Here is a 12,500-nt window from a genome sequence, read left to right on the forward strand (position 1 = left end):
ATATATATATATATATATATATATATATATATATATATATATATATATACCCATACACATATATATATATATATATATATATATATATATATATATATATATATATATTGTTACATAGCCTATGATTTCATCATCCTTTTGTGTAATTCTAACGTACAGTATGCTGCATGTTTGATCACGAGCGTGTTCTACCTCAGTCCCCCTTCTACCCTTATAGTAGAGTAAGTCGTTCTTTCTGTTGTTCAGAGCAGGATTGTCAACTCTTTGTCCCCTATGGCTTCATTTGCGTGTCCTTCTTACAAGTTGTAATCAAGCTCTGCCAGCCCCTATATAATGAGCTCAGTCTCTGCATTATTGCCACTTAGATCTACTCCTCATTTTGTTCACATCTCTGTCCTCCCCTGTACAGTTATTATTATTGTGAGTGTGCTCAGGAAGTCTCCAACCATCTAGCAGCTGTGTAATTTGAGTATAAGTGTTATTGCATTTTTTCTTGTACTGTATAGCATAAGGTGTTAATTCTTAGGCCTAGTAAGGTTTTTGTGATTAATGTGGTTTTATGTCAGCCAGTATTGTTAATAATATTTTGTATCTGTAATAATATTATATCTTGCATTCACTGAAGCATTTTATCCCGTTTTCTCATTTTATCAGGGCTGACTTAGATAAATTTACTCTTGCTAATTTCGTGTTAATAGAGGCTATTGCAGTTAACCATATATTTAACCTGTTTTTTGCCATTACATTATCCTTATGAGTCCTGAATGTTTTGTTGTTAGTTTGAGCATTAAACTTTAACTTGTAATTTTACCTAACTCTTTTGTTTTGAACCTGGAACTTGCAGGACAGTAGTGATTTTAGTACAGTTTTTATCTCTGTTCCGTAACATAAATTTGGCGACCTCTTATCAGGATATTCAGGATATTATCATAAGGATATTGCTTGATATTTTGTGACTGTGATTTATTCATGATGTCTACTATTACTACTCTTGATGAAGCCAAAGATTTTTTGTCAAATGTGCAAACAGTGTGTGATGTAGAAAACAGAACAAAGAATGAACTTAAGCTTGTTGCTCAACAATTGGGAATTGCTGTTCGCTCTCATCATTCTAAAGATCAAATTGTTGACATGATTAATAAAAGCTTGTTTAATGTAACTCCTCCAGATGAGCAAACGCAGATTGAAATAGCTAAGTTACAGCTAGCCCTGCAGGAGGCTCGTGTTAAGGAGGCTGAGTTTCAGGCTCGTGCTAAGGAGGCTGAGTTTCAGGCACGTGCTAAGGAGGCTGAGTCTCAGGCTCGTATTCAGGAGGCACAGGCACAGGCTCAGGCACAAATTGAACTTGCTAGGATTCAGGCAGACCATGAGTATCGCATGAAACAAGGTGGAACTGGATCATCTAGCTCTGATGATTTTGATGTGGCTAAAAATGTTAAACTTGTCCCTCCTTTTAATGAATCTGATTTAACAAAGTATTTTCAGTTGTTTGAGAGGGTAGCTACAGGTTTTAATTGGCCCAAAAAGTTATTGGCCAGTACTCCTTCAAACTGTTCTCACCGGTAAAGCTCAAGTAACTTATGCATCTTTGCCTCAGGATCAATCTGATAATTATGATGTAGTTAAGAGCTTGATTCTTAAGGCCTATGAGCTTGTTCCTGAAGCCTATAGAGTAAAATTTAGGACAACTTATAAGCAAGATAAGCAATCCCATGTTGAGTATGCAAAAATCAAAGAAGATCTGTTAGAGCAGTGGTTAAATTCTAAGAATGTGGATTCTGATTTTGATAAATTTAAGCAGATGATTTTGCTGGAGGACTTCAAAAGGTGTATTAATAAAGATGTAAGCCTATATCTTGATGAGAAAAGAATAGATAATTTGTCTGATGCTGCAGTTTTAGCTGATGAATATGTTCTCACTCACAAGAGATATTCTAAAGAAAAAAGGAAAGCTGAGAGTAAGTACGTTGCCTCTACTCAGAGTACAGGTAACAGGAAAGAGAATAAAGATGATGTTTCTCAGGAAGTAAATACCAGCTTCACCTCTAGATTTCAGAAAAGTAAATGTACTTATTGTAGTAAGCTTGGTCATACTACGGAGAAATGTTTCAGGAGACAGCGTGATGTGAACAAAAAGGAGTCTTTAAATATTCAGTCAATTGGTCTAGTGTCCACCCTTGAGAGTTCCCAGAATTCTTTAACTGAGTTAACTGAACCTGCTTTGAGGGGTAAATTAAATTCTCATGATGAGCCTCTTTTGAGCAGTAACGTGGGTGACACTCTCAAGAGTTCATGTGCTAATTTCCTGTCTGATGGTTTTGTCAGTCCTCTGGACAGTAATGACAGGAAATCAGTTAAAATATATCGTGATACAGGTGCTTGCCAATCCCTTATGCTGACCAGTGTTCTAGGCTCTAATGTTAATTCCTCTGATGAAACTGTAATCTTACAAGGTGTAGGGAATAATTACTTCTCTGTCCCTCTGTGCAGAGTGAATTTAGAGTCTGGTTTTGTTAATGGTTCCGTTATGGTTGGGTTGGTTGAGACACTCCCAATGTCAGGTGTAACTTTCTTACTTGGAAATGATATTGGTGGAAGTCAAGTGTGTCCAGCTCCTCAGTTGTCTAGTGAGCCAGTGACTGCGACCCAGGATTGTGATGTCCCTGATGTGTTCTCTGCATGTGCTGTCACTAGGGCTAAGTCTAAAGTTACTGGTGACTTAGAGGATAATGATGATGATGATGTTATCCTAGCTGACACTTTTCTTGCTAATTTGGACCACTCACCAGATGAGGCAGTACCCCGTAGTGTTGATAATTTGTCTCGTCAAGAGTTGGTTGAGTTGCAGGTTGCTGACCCTGAGTTGAAAGGTCTAGCTAACTCTGCTTGCAGTGAGGAAGAGTCAGCTGGTGCTTCTACTTGTTATTATATAAAGTCAGGAGTACTTATGAGGAAGTGGAGACCCCCAACAGCATCAGCCGACTGTGAATGGGAGGTTGTACATCAAGTTGTCATCCCTCGTGTTTGTAGGCAGGATATCATTAGAGTGGCTCATGATTCCAGTTTGGCAGGACACCTTGGAGTGAGGAAGACTGTGGCACGCATTTTGAAACACTTCTACTGGCCAGGTATCTTCAGAGATGTTTCCTGGTATTGTAAGTCTTGTCACACCTGTCAAGTTGTGGGGAAGTGTAATCAGACCGAAAAGGTTGCACCTCTAGTTCCCATTCCTCCTTTTGAGGCGCCATTCACCCGTGTGTTGGTGGATATTGTGGGCCCTCTTCCTAAGACTTCTTCAGGATTTTCTTATGTGTTGACCCTGATTGATATGGCTACTCGTTATCCTGAAGCCATTCCACTTAGAAATATCTCAGCAAAGAACGTGGTTAAGGAAATGCTAGGGTTCTTCACAAAGTTTGGTCTGCCCAAGGAGGTACAGTCAGACCGGGAAGTAATTTCATGTCAAATGTTTTCAAGCAGTCTCTGAAAGAGTTGGGCATCACCCAGATCACGTCTTCAGCTTACCATCCCCAGACCCACGGAGCGTTGGAGAGATATCATCAAACACTCAAATCGATGCTCAAGGAAATACTGTTTGGAATATCAGAAAGACTGGGATAAAGATCTTCCATTCGTTGTATTTGCCGCAATAGAATCTCCAAATGAATCACTGGGCTTCTCACCCTTTTGAACTACTGTTTGGCCATGAAGTAAGAGGACCCCTTAAGCTACTCAAGGAATGCTGGCTGTCGGAGGAAGATGACGTCAACCTGCTGGAGTATGTGATGAAGTTCAAAGAACGGCTGTCCACTGCTTTACAGCTGGCGAGAGAGAATTTAGGAGCTGCTCAGGAGAAGATGAAGACTTGGTATGATAAGAAGTCCAGGTTACGCCACTTTCAGCCAGGAGATCAGGTTTTGATTCTGCTACCGGTGCATGGGCAACCTCTTCAAGCCAAGTTTAGTGGTCCTTATTTCGTGGAGAAGAAACTCAGTGATGTCAACTATGTCATCGCCACACCAGATCGTAGAAAGAACAAGCAACTTTGTCACATCAACATGCTAAAGTTATATCACAGGCGGGACGAAAATAACCCAGTCTGCACTGTAGCTGTTCCACCCGAGTCTGCAAGTGAAGCTCTCCCATGCAGTATGAGCCTGAGTGATAGTTTGGGGAAGAATCCTGATATCATGAATGATCTCCAGACTAAGCTTTCTCATCTAGCTCCCGAGGAAAGGCAGGAGTTTTCGGCATTACTGCAGGAGTACCATGAAGTGTTCCGTGCTACTCAGGGAAGAACCATTGGGTTGATGCATGGTGTCGATGTTGGAGCACGCAAAGCCAATTAATTTGCCTCCTTACCGTGTAGAACCCAGTAAGAAAAGTTCCTCTCATCCAGAAGGAGCAGGCTACCTGTTGGACCACAAGATGATTGAGCCCTGTCAGAGCGAATGGAGTTCTCCTGTCACTCTGGTCCCTAAGTCAAGTGGGTCACAGCGGCTTTGCATCGACTACAGACGTGTTAATCAGATAACAAAGCCAGACACTTACCCTCTCCCTCGCGTGGAAGATTGCATAGACAAGATCGGAAAGGCTAGGTACATAAGTAAGTTTGATTTGTTAAAGGGATACTGTAGAGTACCTATGATTGAACGATAGGGAGATCTCATGTTTTGTAACACTAGGAAAGACTTTTGCATGTTCTGTAATGCCATATGGTATGAAGAATGCACCAGCCACTTTTCAGAAGCTCATGAATGTTGTAACAGAGGGTTTGGCAGGGTGTGTTGTTTATATTGATGATGTATTAATCTTCAGTGACAACTGGAAAGATCACCTATGCCATGTCAGTAAATTTCTTGAGCGTTTGGTTCAGGCTAATCTTGCAGCTAATTTATCAAAGTGTGAGTTTGGTGAAGCTAAAGTTCAGTACCTTGGGTATGTAATTGGTGTTGGACACGTTGCACCACCAGGAGCTAAGGTTCAGGTTATAAGTGATCTTCCCAGACCTAAAAGTAGGAGAGAGCTACAAAGATTTTTGGGAATGGTAGGTTATTACAGGAGATTTGTTCTTAACTTTTCAATTCTTGTATCACCACTTACAGACCTACTGAAAATGGGAGTTAAATTTGTTTGGACCGATAACTGTGAATCCTCTTTCAGTAAACTTAAAGCTATCCTATTAAGTCAGCCAGTGCTCGCTACTCCAAATTTTGCTAAGCCTTTTAAGATGGCTGTTGACGCAAGTGATACAGGAGCTGGGGCTGTTTTGCTGCAAGAGGATGATCATGGTATTGAACACCCTGTATCTTATTACAGTAAGAAGTTCACTCCACCTCAAAGGAACTACTCAACTATTGAGAAAGAGCTTTTGGCCTCGATTTTGGGTTTACAGCATTTTTCATTTTATTTGTGTTCTGGTTTTGACCCCATAGTCATTTATACCGATCATAACCCACTGAAATTCCTTACTAAGTTTAAAGATAAAAATCAGAGATTGACAAGATGGTGTCTACTTCTTCAGGAGTATTCATAAGACATACAACATGTCAAGGGGAAAGAAAATGTTATTGCAGATTGCTTTTCTAGACTTTAGACAGATTGTTTTAGAATAATAAGAAATATCCTTTGCAAATTTCTTTTTCTTTGTGGGGAGGTGTTACATACCCTATGATTTCATCATCCCTTATATAATTGTAACTTTTGATACAGTTTTGTTCATGATTGCATCATCCTTTGTATGATCCTAATGTACAGTATGCTGCATGTTTGTTCACGATTCGCCACGTGGCATCCACAGTAACCAGGCTTGCGTGTTCTACCTCACTCCCCCCTTCTCCCCCTTATAGTAGAGTAAGTCGTTCTTTCTGTTGTTCAGGATTGTCAACTCTTCGTCCTCTATGCCTTCATTTGCGCGTCCTTCTTACAAGTTGAATCAAGCTCTGCCGGCCCCTATATAATGAGCTCAGTCTCTGCATTAGTTACCACTTAGAACTACTCCTCATTCTGTTCACATCTCTGTCCTCCCCTGTACAGTATATTATTATTTTTGTGAGTGCTCAGAAAGTCTCCAGCCATCTAGCTGCTGTATAATTTGAGTATAAGTGTTATTACCATTTTTCTTGTACTGTATAGCCTAAGGCATTAATTCGTAAGCCTGGTAAAGTTTTTGTGATTCATATTGGTTCCATACTGGCAGCCAGTATTAGTAATATTTTGTATCTGTAATAATATTATATCTTGCTTTAACTGAGCATTATCCGGTTTTCTCATTTATCAGGGCTGACTTAGATAAATTTGCTCTTGCTAAATTCATGTTAATATAAGCTATTGAAGTTAACCATATATGTAACCTGTTTTGCCATGACATTATCCTTATGAGTCCTGAATGTTTAGTTGTTAGTTTGAGCATTAAACTTTAACTTGTAATTTTACCTAAGTCTTTTGTTTTGAACCTGGAACTTTGCGGGACAGTAGTGATTTTAGTATTCTCACTTGAAGTGTTCATTATCTCTCTCTGTTCCGTAACAATACCTTAATTCTACTTCTTTTGCAGAGTTCAGTTTCTCTTGCTGAGTTCCAATGCTCTGACTCATCCCTGGCAGGTGCGCTTTTTACCAGATGTTTAGCAGATTTTAAAATAAACTATGGGATGGATGAATGGGAGAAAGAATACCAGCAGTGAGCTTACATGGTTTGTCCCTGTCTTTGTTAGTACACGTTTATCACTGCTCTTTATTGTTCCCATCTACATTTCCTCCCTCTCCCCCTTTTTCCTTTTTCCCTCTCTTATAGTAATACACACATTACCTCCTATACGTATTGTTCCCTGTTTATTAAAAGAGATCAGGTCACAGAATGCCGACAGAGATAGAATCCTCGCACACTTTCCTGTACCTTCTTCAAGTTGAAGTGTTACTATGTAAGGAATGGGAACTTGGAGAAAGAGATGAAAGGCCTTACAGTGATGGAGGAACTCAGAGTAAGGGAGAAAAAATGGTGGGCTGCAATGTTAGAGACGTGTGTGTGTGTGTGTGTGTGTGTGTGTGTGTGTGTGTGTGTGTGTGTGTGTGTGTGTGTTTGTGCAATGTAAGGCATTGGGATGAGGACCTCAACACCCGAGTTATTAACCCAAGGCGTCCCGTCGACGTATGGGTACGTTGCAACATTTTGCATTTGCCAGACCCATCGACGTACTGGTACATCGCGCAATTGCAAGGTTCATAATTTGCACAATTTTTAATTTTCACGCATGACTTTTCATACATATACACAGCACACCTTCCTCTATTCCTCTACAAGATGCCAAGCAGGGACAATGCCTTACACCGCATAACCTTCCCCTACCCCGCACGCCATTATCTCAGCAATCCACCTGTTACCAGTGACCTGGCCAATAAAGACATTCAGGGGCAGTGATTTCCCAATCAATGACAATGTGGAGGACAAAGTTTACGTAGCATTAGAGGAAGAAACAGTGAGAAATGATGAACAGGTAATGTGGCAAAAGAAGGTCAGGTATGGTGATATGTTAGTGAGTGAAACAATGCTTATAATGCCTATATTACTGTTTGAAAACCAATATACTTTCATGCTACATATAAATTTGTACCAAGTAAATAAATAAATAACGTTTATGAGTGATGTGAAATAGTTACCCTCCCATAGAACTCGTTTTCTTTGGTGCCAGCCTGTTAGAAAACCCAGTAAGGTAAGGAGGTACTGCTACCTAGATCGAGTATTTTAAACCTCAGGTGAGCGATTTCTCTATGAAACTTCGCTGTTTCTCACCAAAAGTGCAGGTTTAGCCAAAAAAAAAAAAAAAATTGAAAATACCTCGGGATTGGGAAGTGTCGGAGGTGTGAAATAGCTCGGGATGTGACGGGTTAAATATATCCATTCTATGAGGCACCGTTCAAATAGTAATAGTATACATAATCAAATAAATAATCGCAGCAACACATACGATCAGACTGGGTATAGTAACCACTTTGTTTTTTCTCATCCACATCATAAGTATAGTCATTTTCCAAATTAAACATAGTCGACAGATTTTGTAGAAAGAGGATTTTTTTTAAAACTGATTAGAACTATAAACGATTGTATAATAAACCAAAACCTAGTATCAGTTAAAAAAAAAAACTTTTTAGTAGGCTATATTGTCAAAATATTTTCATGAGTGTGTTTTTTTCTAAGTAATAACCACTGTTAGCAACTACTGTATATAGTACTGTAAATAATATGTAGAAAAGTATATTCACAGACAACTAACTTGATACAATTAAACCCGGTTGTAAAAAGATATAGCTTTAATGTTACAGTGTATTTTATTCAGATACTAATATTAGCATTTACATTATATACAGTCCACACACACACACACACACACACACGGAGTCAAAGGAGGCAGACGTGCAACATCGGCGCTCCGTACCGAACCAACACGGCCAGTGGCATTACCTAAATTAGTATCTTTATATGAGTCAAGCTCTGTACCAGGTTAGACTAAATGATTTTTCATTATTAAAAGAAAAAAAAAATAATAAGGTTAAACAAGACTTGTTCAAACAGAAAAGAGAACCAAGACGAAAGAATGCGCTCAGTCAGCTGAGGTTTGTTTAGACTACAGCTGCACGGGGAATGTAAGTACATATTCTGTACTTTTAGTATTGCAAAATGGTTACATACTTTAGTAAAGCAAATTTGGAAAAGAAAAGGGATAAAGGCAGAAAGCAAAATGATTTCTACCAAGAACTGGTTGAAATAGAGACTCACAATAGACTGGTTGAATGTGTACACAAACTAGAAATGGCTTTCAAAAATGAAATTGATGAAATAAAGAAGCAGATGCACTTGCAAAAGGAAGAAATAGAAAACTAGGAAGGGAGGCCAACAAGAAAGACACAACCATCAGTGAACTAACAGTGGAATTGAGTACACTTAGGAAGAAAATGAGTGCAATGGCAAGTACAGTAGTCAATCACGAGAGTGTTATGGAAGAGTTAAAAAATGACACAGAGACAATTAGGCAAGTAAGCAGTTTGATAGACCAAAGCAGTGATATTGAGGAGAAGATAACACAGGTGAATGAAGCTGTGCAAAGCTACAAAAATGATGTGGAAACCACGTATGCTGAAATGGTGAAAGTAAAGAAAGACTTAGAAACAAGGGTGGAGGAAAAAAGCATTAAACAGGAAGTGAAAAGAATAATCCAAAACAATCCAAAGTTAGTCAGAGATTCAGTAGATATAAACAAATCTATAGTAATCACTGGTATAGAAGAGCAAGAAGTAAAAAACAAGATCACAAGAGACAAAAAGGAGATGGCAAATGAGCTTACTGAAAGAAGTATCAGAGGAAATCTGTAGTAAAGACATAGAGGAACACAAAAGGTTAGGGAAATACGAGAAAAGCAGGACAAGACCTCTAAAGGTGACTTTCCAGAGTGTAAACACTGTGGAGGAGATACTAAAAAAAGGCAAAGAATTTTATGGAAAAAGAGGAGTTGAAAAATGTATGGATAAAAAGATGCCTAACACAAGAGGAACTGGAATTACTGAAAGAGAAAAGGGAGGAAACAAAAACAAAAAATGAGGGAAGATCAGAAGAGGAGAAGAAGAAATTTTTTTACAAAGTAATAGGATTGCAGGTACGAAAGTGGTACACAAACAGGATGGAAGAAAAAGGAGGAAGGTAGTAAAACCATGTCGTGACAAGTATATAAACAAGATGATAAAGTTGATGTACTCAAATGTGGATGGAATGGTATCTAAATTACTAGAGATGAATGAATATGTCAGAGAAAATGAACCACAAATAATATGCCTAACTGAAACAAAATTGACACCAAGGATATCTAATGACATACTAAACTTAGAGGAATACAATATATGGAGAAGAGACAGAAATGTAAAAAAAGGAGGAGGAATTATAATATTAACTAAGAAAAATCTAAGTCAATGAAATAAAACTAGATATACCATCACAAGTAGAACTGATTGCAGTAGAGATCAACACATCTGAAGGGAAAGTAATTGTAGCCAATTTGTACATGCCACCCAGATCAAACACATGGGTAAGAGATGAATATGAGGACCTGGCAGAGAGTACAATTCAGAGTTTAAGATCATTACTACATAAAATGGAAGAGAAATCGGAAAGAATTATACTAACTGGAGATTTTAATACAAATATAAATTGGAATACTCTATATATAATAAGCCAAGAAAGCTGTTGGGACCAAAAGCTCCTGGATCTCGTGCAAGAGTTTTTCCTAATGCAACATGCGAGGGAAACCACCAAAAAAAGAGGACTCGATGTACCTTCAGTGCTAGATCTAATATTTACTAGGCAAGAAAATGATATTGACAGATTAATATATCACCCTCCACTCGGCAAAAGCGATCATGCAGTACTAAATTACAACTTCAGGATAGCATATGACATACTGTAGTTAACAGCAATGAAAGTTACAAAAAGAGCCTAAACTATAAAAAGGGAAATTATCAAGACCTAAAGAAGTATTTCTTAGAGGTTGCTTGGGAAAATGAGCATAGAGGACAAGATTTAAATGTTGTATATAAAAAAATTCTGTGAATTTTATGAAATAGGAGTCCAGAAGTACATCCCACAGCACAAAGAAGCAGATAAGAAAATACAGAAATGGTTCAATACAGAATGTAAAGAATCAAAAGAAAGAAGAGATTTGTTGTGGAATAGATACAGAAGACACAATAGTGAAAGGGCGTATAATAATTACAAACAGGCAAGAAACGATTATACAAGAATAAGGAGGGAAGCCCAAAAACAGTTTGAGGAGGATATAATAAATAGAAGTAGTGATCAACCAAAGCTGTTTTACAGCTACATCAGAAGCAAAACCAAAGTAAAAGATATAATACAATCCATTACGGACGAGGGAATCACTTATACACAAGAGAAAGATATTTGTGAAGCACTAAATAAGAATTTCCAATTAATTTTTTACAGAAGAAAAAATTTTTGAGAGGGACTATGTGGAACATGTATGTCCACACATACTACCAGATATACAAACGGTAGAAAAAGTAATAGAGGAGGAGTTAAGTAAATTAGACTGAGGAAAAGCAAGTGGTCCTGATGAAATTTCATGTTGGGTACTACGAGAATGTGCAAAGGAGTTAAGTAACCATTATTTTTAATTTTCAAGAAATCCTTGAGTCAAGGTAAACTACCTGATATTTGGAAAAAAGCAAATATTGTCCCCTTATTCAAGAAAGGAAATAGACAAAATCCACTCAACTACCGACCAGTATCACTGACCAGTGTTGTAAGCAAGGTATTAGGAAAGCTAATAAGAAAAGCTTTGGTAAATCATCTAGAACACAGTATGATAACAGAAAGACAGTTTGGCTTCAGAAAAGGAAAATCATGTGTTACTAATCTGTATGACAGAGTAACAAACACAATACAGGAAAGAGAAGGATGGGTGGACAGTATCTATTTAGATTTCAAGAAAGCTTTTGACACAGTACCACACCAAAGACTTTTATGGAAACTGTACCATCAAGGAGGAATTCGAGGCAAACTGTTTTGTTGGATGTAAGATTTTCTCATAAAAAGAGAAATGAGAACAGTACTAAGAGGAAACTACTCATGATGGAAAGAAGTGACTAGTGGAGTACCACAGGGTTCAGTGCTGGCACCAATCATGTTTTTAGTGTATATAAATGACATAAACAGTAACACTGGAAATGAGAGCTATCTGAATATGTTTGCAGATGATGCAAAAATACAAAGGATAATTACTAACACAGACTCTTGTAAAGAGCTACAAGAAGAATTAAATAAACTTCATGAATGGAGTAATACATGGCAAATGGAATTCAATGTGGACAAGTGTCATGTAATCAAGTTTGGTAAAAGTGGAAAAAGACCTGATTGGGATTATAAGTTAGGAAATAAAACCCTATACACATCAGAAAGAGAGAAGGACCTAGGTGTGATTATCAATAACAAACTATCTCCGGCTGACCACATCAGCAAGAAGGTACGGAACATGTAGGCTATACACTGCTTGCAAATATGAGAATAGCAATCACATACATAAATGAAGACATGCTAAGAAGGATAATAACATCATTCATTAGACCAACCCTGGAATATGCATCAGTAGTCTGGAGTCCTCATCTCAAAAAACACATAGACAAGATTGAAAAAGTTCAAAGGGCCACTACAAGATGGATACCAATCTTAAGGGACCTAAGCTACGAAGAAAGACGAAATAAACTGAATCTACCAACACTACAGGAGAGAAGGAAAAGAGGTGACATGATAATGCTATATAAGTGCATATCAGGGAAGGAGAAAATAGACATAAATGATTACTTAACATACGGAGAAGCATCAGCAAGAGGACACTGGAAAAAACTGCATAAGAAGAGAGGTGATAAAGTCGTAAGGAAATTCAGTTTCCCAAACAGAGCAATTGATCAATGCAGTGCACTACCGAATGAAATAGT

This window comes from Coenobita brevimanus, chromosome 77 (genome assembly GCF_032717465.1).
Source record: "Coenobita brevimanus isolate Jiangsu-jjx chromosome 77, ASM3271746v2, whole genome shotgun sequence".
In the NCBI taxonomy this organism is placed as follows: Eukaryota; Metazoa; Arthropoda; class Malacostraca; order Decapoda; family Coenobitidae; genus Coenobita; species Coenobita brevimanus.